The sequence below is a fragment of the Trichechus manatus genome, unplaced genomic scaffold (assembly GCF_000243295.1).
Source record: "Trichechus manatus latirostris isolate Lorelei unplaced genomic scaffold, TriManLat1.0 scaffold00203, whole genome shotgun sequence".
NCBI classification, from domain to species: domain Eukaryota; kingdom Metazoa; phylum Chordata; class Mammalia; order Sirenia; family Trichechidae; genus Trichechus; species Trichechus manatus.
The window spans coordinates 4,053,305-4,061,695 of record NW_004444139.1 but is presented as its reverse complement, the minus strand read 5'-3'; positions in this window follow the sequence as shown (position 1 = coordinate 4,061,695).

The following is an 8,391-nucleotide window of genomic DNA, read 5'->3' as shown; positions in this document are numbered from 1 at the left end:
TATTACTTGGTATTGCCTTGCCTCCTCTCCCTTAGAAGGTTCTATACCTACACCATTTATTCCTTCTTTTATTGTTTTGATGCTGTTGTCATTTACAGGTTAACCTCTCTGGTACTCTGTTGTCATTCTTTTGGTTTTGCTTAGTCCTTAAGAGTTCATTTCCTAGGTTGGTATCTGGATAGTACAATCCTGTGTCCTTGATTCAGCCTTTGGTTTGATGTTGTTTGTTCTCAGATCGAAGGACTTCCTTTAATAATTCTTGAAAATTTGGTTTGGTTTTTACATAGTCCCTTAATTTCTGTTTATCTGGCAATGACCTAATTTTGCCATCATATTTGAATGAGAGTTTTGCAGGATATATTATTCTTGGCTGGCAATTTTTTCTCTCAAGGTTTTATATGTGTCATCCCATTGCCTTTTACCTGCATGGTTTCTGCCGAATAATCTGAGCTCAGACTTACTGTTTCTCCTCTGTATGTAACTTTTTGTTTTTCTCAACCTGCTCTCAGAGTTTTTTCTTTGTCTTTGGTTTTAGCGAGTGTGATTATGATATGCCTTGGTGATTTTCTTTTGGGTTCTATCCTATACGGGGTTGGTTGATCTTCTTGGATGGCCAGCTTTTCATCTTTCATGATATTGGGGAAGTTTTCTGTCAGCAGCTCTTCAATGATCCTCTCTGTGTTTTCTGTTTTCTCTCCCTTTTCTGGAACTCTGATCACTTGCAGATTTTTGCTTTTGATTGTATCCCACATAATTCTCAGGGTTTCTTCATTTTTCTTTGTTCTTTTTTCTGATTTTTCCTCAAACAGTTGTATCCAAGTGTTTGTTTTCAGTTTCACTGTTCCTGTCTTCCATTGTTTCAAACCTGCTCTTCAGCCCTTCTATGACACTGTCCATTTCTGAAATTTTGTTGTTTACCTTTTGGATTTCTAATTGTTGTTTTTGTATGATTTTTAGTTGTGAATTTATTTTAGCATTTTATTCCTGTATCATTTTGATTTCTTCCATATTTTGTTTGTATTTTCCATGAATTTGTCTGCCTTTTCCATGAATTTATCTATTTTTTCCTCATTTTTGTCTGCTTTTTCCTTAAGCTCTTGGATAATTCTGAATATTAGAGATTTGAATTTCCTATCAATTCTAGTGCCTTTTCTTCTAATGGAAGGTCATCTGGTGTTTTATTTTGAACAACTACTGGAACCATCCTGTCCTGTTTTTGTAAATGTTTTTATATTGTCTTCTGTCTTTGGGACATTCAGTGGTTAGTTTCCTCATTTATTGATTATAGATTTGTTTGTTTCATCCTGCTTTTTTGTTTTATTTGGTTACTTCTGAGCAGGTGGGCTGTAATTTGTTTGTTGTTGGCTCATCTGTGGGCATGATGCTTTTCACTTCCTTCTCCAGGTATTGTACAGCAGGGCAGGTTCAGCTGAAGGGGAGTTGTTGGGATGGGTTGTTTGTGGCATGTACCAGGGCTGACAGTGTAGACCAGGAATCAGTACAGGGCAGGTTCCAGTAGGCTATCCCTCTGCTGCTTGGGAGTGTGATGTTCAGTGCACGGTGCAGGTAGGCAGGAAGTATGGGGTAGATTGTGATGTGTGGAGCTAAGATGGGTAAGGGAAAGATGAGAGACAGGAGGCAAGAATAGGAGGCAAAAACATACACACAAACAAAAACGAGTGCTAACGGAACTTACTATTGGAATGGAGAGATGAGAGAAGAGAAATGAGGAAAAACAAAAATGAAAAAATAAAGAAAACGGAAAAGGGTAAAAGAAAAAAATGAATAAATCAAGAAATTGGAAATGGAGAAAGACAAAAAGGGAATAAGAGAGGGAAGAAAACAAAACAAAACAAAAAAACCAAAAACAAGAAAAAAGAAATGCCCCCAGGGATGTCCCTCTGTGTCTGCACAGAGTAAGAGAGTAGCTTCCAAGCTACATGGTACTACCTGACTAGAAGGGGCTCCAAAGCTGAGAAAAGAAAAGGAAAACAAACCAACAAATCAAAACAGAACAAATCAGAGCAAACAAACAAAAAAAGCCCCAGGGATCCCACCAGTGTGGTGGAATGGGCTGGGAAGCAGTTTCACAGTTAAGCCATGTTTCGCAGCCTTTCAGGAAGAAGCAAAGATGGTGCACAAAGCCAGATATTTGAAAGAAAGGCGGGGGAAGTGGTGATAGGTAAGGAAGAAATCTAAACAAGTGGAAAAAAGCAACACCAGCGCGAACAAAAGGCAATCAGGGAGCCGGCCAGTATGGATGGGTGGAATCCAAGAGACACCAGGGTGAAGCTGGTGATTCCCAGCCAAGAGACTGTGGCTGCAGGAAGCAGAGGAGGCTAAGTGGGGGTGAAGAAGGGTGGGAGATGGGAAAGCCTATTTCGCTGGTTACTGGTTGTTCTGTCTCCTGCTGGAAGCTCCATAAAGCTGCTCTCTCATAAACACTGTTCGCTGATCTCCGATAGGAGTCCAAGATCGCAGATCCATGCTGCAGTTGCTGATAGGGGACCTCTGCATGTATCTCTCCTAGCTCTCTGTTCTCGGTCAGTTTCTTATTCCATTAGGTGCTTGGCTGAGTTCTTTATCTCTTCATTTGATGCTTAGGGCTTTAGGATTGATGTGTGACTCTGTTTGATTTAGTTTTTCTGATCTTTGCTGTGGAAGGATGGCGTGGTGCTTCTGACTCTAGTGTCATGTTGCCCGGAAGTCTCCAGAAAAAAATTTTTTACAGTTTGCTGCAAAAGTAAAGTTACATCTTTCCATTTAGAGTTTTGTGAATTACCAAAAAGAAAGTCACCTTGAATTTGTGCAAAGCACTCTTCTAGTCATGTCACAGAGCCAAAAAACCTCTCCCAAACAATCCTGGGACTATGTTTCAGTTTCCTTCTCTGGACCAGAACCCATCCAAGCTGAATTTGAAGATATGCAAAGCACAAAATGCTTAGTCAAGTGAGCATTCTTTATTCCCCTATCTAATTTCTTAGTGTGGTAAACTTGTCTCAATAATAAACAAAATTCTCTCTCTGAAAGTCTAAGAATGCAATACAATTTTGTTATAAGAATATATTTTCCTACTTCCTTCTAATCTTTTCACATCTACATGATGGAGGCCCAGCTTGAACCCAATATGCATTTACTGATGAGATTCAGTTACATCTGGAAACGTCTTCCAAACCAGTTCCCATCCCCCACACCATTATATATAAACAAAATAAAGAAGATGTCTTAGTTTTTTCAGTGAGGTATTCCCAAAACCAAAAAGAAAAAAAAAAAAAACCAAAATCTGTTGCCGTTGAATCCATTCCAACTCATAGGGACCCTACCTAGAAAATGTCTGCCTTAAAGTAGTGCTGTGGATTGAATTGTACCCACCCAAAATATGGGTTGAAATCCTAACCTGTGAATGTGATCCTCATTGGAAATGGTTTTTTTTTTGGTTACGTTTATGAGGTCGTATCAGTGTAGGGTAGATCCTAAATCTAATCACTTCTGAGTTATAAAAGGACAAGAATAAACACAGCAATACACCTGGAAAAGGTAGACACCATGTGACTATCGTCTATAAGCCAAAGAACACTAAGAGGAAACCAAGAAACACCTGGGGCTACCAACAAGCAAGGAATTGACCCAGCCGAGACCCTGATTTGGACTTTTAACCTTTAGAACTATGAGAAAATAAATTTCTGCTCTTTAAAGCCACCTGTGGTATTTGTTTTATAGCAGCATTAGCTAACCAAAACAAGTAGTATTCAATAAATTACTCATTAAATGTGGCAAAACTACCAAATGTTTGTTTTCCTGAGGTGCCAGCTCCCATGTATCACAAGATAGAATAAGGGTATTTTTAGCTTGGCCCGGGGCTCTGCTCTATGCCTCCTGACTCCAGCCCGATGACAGACCAGAGAACAATCTAGTATTTCCAGTCACCATGGCAGGAGGAAGAGACCTCTGGGGAAGACCTTGTACTCTTAGGGTATCAATTACGTGCTCATACTCAGAAGTCATTTATATCACTTCTGCTCACAAATCCATAGCCAGACTAGTCATGTGGACACACTTAACTACAAGGAGCCAGGAAGTTTAGTAGTTTTATGTGCTGGACATATGTGGTGAACATCATTAATTTAAATATCTATATAGATGTGTGTGTGTGTTTGTATATATATATATATGTATATATAAATATATATATATGTATATACATATATGTATATATAAACCCACTGCCATCAATTCCGACTGATAGCGACCCTATAGGACAGAGTACAACTGCCCCATAGGGTTTCCAAGGAGCAGCTGCTGAATTCAAACTGCAGACCTTTTGGTTAGTAGCATAGCTCTTAACCACTCCACCACCAAAGTTTCCTAATATTATATATATTATTATATGTTATATAATATATATAATATACATATATATGTATGACACCCACCTGTCAGTTTGTCATACTGCGGTGGCTTGCATGTTTCTATGATCCTGGGAGCTATGCCCCAGGTATTTCAATTATCATTAGGTTCGCCCATGGTTGACAGGTTTCAGCACAGCTTTGGGACTAAGACAGAGTATGAAGAAAGGCCTGGTGATCTATTTCTGAAAATTAGCCAATGAAAACCTTATGGATCACAACAGAACATTTTCAGCTCACAATACCAACATCACAATACAACTCACTAGCTTTGAATCCATCATCTCGAGGAATCCATTGCTAGAGAAGGCACTGTGTTTGGTGAACTTGAGGATCGGTGAGATAGAGGGAAATCCTCAGTGAGATGCATTGATACAGTGGCTGCAACGACGGACTCAAACATGCCAGCAATTGTGAGGATGATGCAGGACCATACACCATTTTGTTCTGTGGTACTTAGGTCACCATGAGACGAGTTGACTCGATGGCTGTTCTATCTGTCTATCTGTCTATCATCTATCTATCTATCTGTCTATCTATCTGTCTGTCTATCTATCTATCTGTCTGTCTATCTATCTATCTGTCTGTCTGTCTATCTGTCTGTCTATCTATCTATCTGTCTATCTGTCTGTCTGTCTATCTGTCTGTCTATCTATGTATCTGTCTATCTATGTATCTGTCTGTCTGTCTATCCGTCTGTCTATCTGTCTATCTGTCTATCTATCTATCTATCTTTCTGTCTGTCTATCTATCTATCTGTCTATCTGTCTGTCTATCTATCTATCTGTCTATCTATCTGTCTATCTATCTATCTGTCTATCATGTATCTGTCTATCTATCTATCTGTCTATCATCTATCTATCATCTGTCTATCTGTCTCTACTCTGAAGAAAATTAAAAGCCAGAAAACTATGTTCAAAAGGAAGAAGTCAGATACAATATCTTCCTAAAGAGCTACTAGCATAGTGTTGCTTCTGTCCTCAAAGACAGGAAAAATGATATCTGACTCGGAACACCTGGAAAGGTTTCCTGCAGAAAGCAGATGGTTCCTTCCTGGTGGGTGGGAACAAAATTCAGACGCTCTGAAGGAATAATCCAAGTAAAATGTCATTATGCTCAGGATTTTGGTGGAGTGGGAAGTATTTTTCTTCTACTAAGTTTTTGGAAGTGAGTGATCCACATATAGAACATGGCATCTCCATCAACCTGAATATTACATTAATCAGAAGCCCAAGTCCCAACTACTTTAGCACACTTGCTTGTTTCTAATTTGAACTTTTGCTTTAAATCACAATTTCATAGCCACCTTAATGCACAAATAGTTATGTGTCATCTCATTTGTGTGATATGGGAGCCCCTGGGTGGTGCAAATTGTTAAGCACTGGACTACTAACCATTTTACAGTTCAAACCCATCCAGGGATGACTTGGAAGAAAGGCCTGGTGATCTTCTTCTAAAAGGTCATAGCCATTAAAACCGTATGGAGATCCCTCTGCACACATGGAATTGTCATGAGTTGGAATCGACTTAACAGCAATTGGTATTGTGTGATATGCTGCTCCGGGTGTGGTGGAGATACATTAGCTATGGTTATTATGTTAAGCAATTCAGATCTTTTTGTTTCAATTACCTTCACATATATTCATTGACTTGATTTCCATGGCTTCCCTGTGTGTTTCATAGCAGGGAGTCTTGGCCATCTAGTGCTGCTATAACAGAAATACCACAACTGAACGGCTTTAACAAAGAGAAATTTGTTTCTTCACAGTAAAGTAGGCTAGAAGTTCAAATTCAGGGTGTCAGCTCCAGGGGAAGGCTTTCTCTCTCTGTTGGCTCTGGAGGAAGGTCCTTCTCGTCAATCTTCCCCTGGCCTAGGAGATTCTCTGCACAGGAACCTCGATTCCAAAGGAAGTGCTCTGCTCTTGACACTGCTTTCTCGGTGGTATGAGGCCCCCAGCTCTCTGCTCATTTCCCTTTCCTTCTATCTCTTGTAAGATAAAAGGTGGCGCAGGCCACACCCCAGGGAAACTCCCTTTATATTGGATCAGGGATGTGACCTTAGAAAGGGTGTTCAATCCCACCCTAATCCTCTTTAACATAATCTAACCTTGCCTCATTAACCACAGGCAGAAATTAGGATTTACAACACATAGGAAAATATAATCACAAAATGGAGGACAACCACACAATATTGGAATTATGGCCTACCCAAATTGACACTTATTTTTGGGGGACACAATTCAATGCATTACACAGGAGAAATATCTTTTTCAACATCTGACAAAGAAGGATATAGTAATTTCCCTGAGTGTTAGCTACAGATAGACCAGGAATTGAATATCTAGTTTGCTTCCTCACTGGCAATATAATCTTAGGCAATTTAACTTCTCTCAGGCTCAGTTTGTTTAATCTCTGAAAATGGATCATAACTGGATACATTTTTTTGAAGCATTAACAGAAATAATGTATGAAAGCACTTAGCACAATTCCTGATACATACAAATTTTTAATAAGTGGATGATCATCATGACCACCTCAATCAACATAAAATATTTCTGATGAGTAGATTTCACTTTGCCCTTCATTCCATTCATGAGTGCTTGCCATTATCTGATCTCTTAATCACATCAGCATAAAACAACCATTGAAAATGAACTCTCTTGGACAACTGCTATTCCTTTAAACTGATCTGAAGATGTGTCCTCCAAGGACTACTAGACTGCAGGTTTCATTGTTCACCAGAAGCTGCTGAATTCTCTTGCAATGCTTCCAAAGCAAGTGTGAATTTTGATTCACATTTGCTGGCCCAGAACTCTTACAAGCTGTTTGACTAATAGCTGGTAGAGAGGTATCTATTACCAGGCATAACCATAACCAGAACAAGGATTAATGGAGAACTGATGATGCTGTTAGACTGGGTTCTCTTTGTCACTTTGCCATACTAAGGAAGAAAATAGTCTATGATAGCTTCAAATACAATGAAGGCCCAAAGAATACAAAGCTACTCAACACTATCATAAAATAAGTCTGAAGTCTATTTAGTTTCCCAAATCACATTTTCAGTTCACAAACACATGCCCCAATCAATCCTGTTGGAAGTTATCATCATTATCAAACATCTATCTCATGATTACTGTGATTATGTAGAACATTAAATAGAAACTAACCAATACCGAGTATTTATTGTATGTACTAATCACAGGGCAAGGTAGCTTCATAAACTTTGTATCATCCAATCCTCACAACAACATTGTAAGCTGACTTTCACTGGTTCCATTTTAGAGATCAGAAAATTAAGCTTTTGAAAATGAAGGGAATTACCGAAAATCATACATATGATGCAAAGACCTGATTCTGGCCCTGGAAGACATTCTTGCCTGGAGATTTTAAGAAATACTGCAAGAGTCTTTGGGAAGGTTCAGCAACCTAGCAGAATAAACTCAACCTCAGCAAGGCTAGTCATTGAGGTTCACAAGCAGCAATCACAAAACAACTGGAAGGGGGAAGGGGCTAACAATCTCCCCCCACCCCACCTCCATGCCAACATGCACTGTATTCTTGCAACAAACTTTTCTAGGCCAGGAGGAAATGGTGGTCTTGTATCTATTATTCGTAGGCAGGCAATGTTCTGAGCTCCCAGTCTTATTCCTCAAATGCCTCCACATCTTGCCACTTAGAGAACCTGGCTTCCTTCCTCCTATTTGCTTTTCCCTGTTGTGGAAGTAGATTTCACTTTTCCCTTCATTCCATTCATGAGTGCTTGCTGTTATCTGATTTCTTAATCACTACTGTATAAAACAACCACTGAAAATGAAACTCTTGGACAACTGTTATTCTCCAAACTGATCTGAAGATGTGTCCTCCAAGAACTACTAGACTGTAGGTTTGAAAAATGAGTGATATTTACTTGCTAGAATACAATGGTATTCATCTTAAAAAATAAACAAGCAAAAGAAAACTTCTGCATAAAAATATAAAATGCATC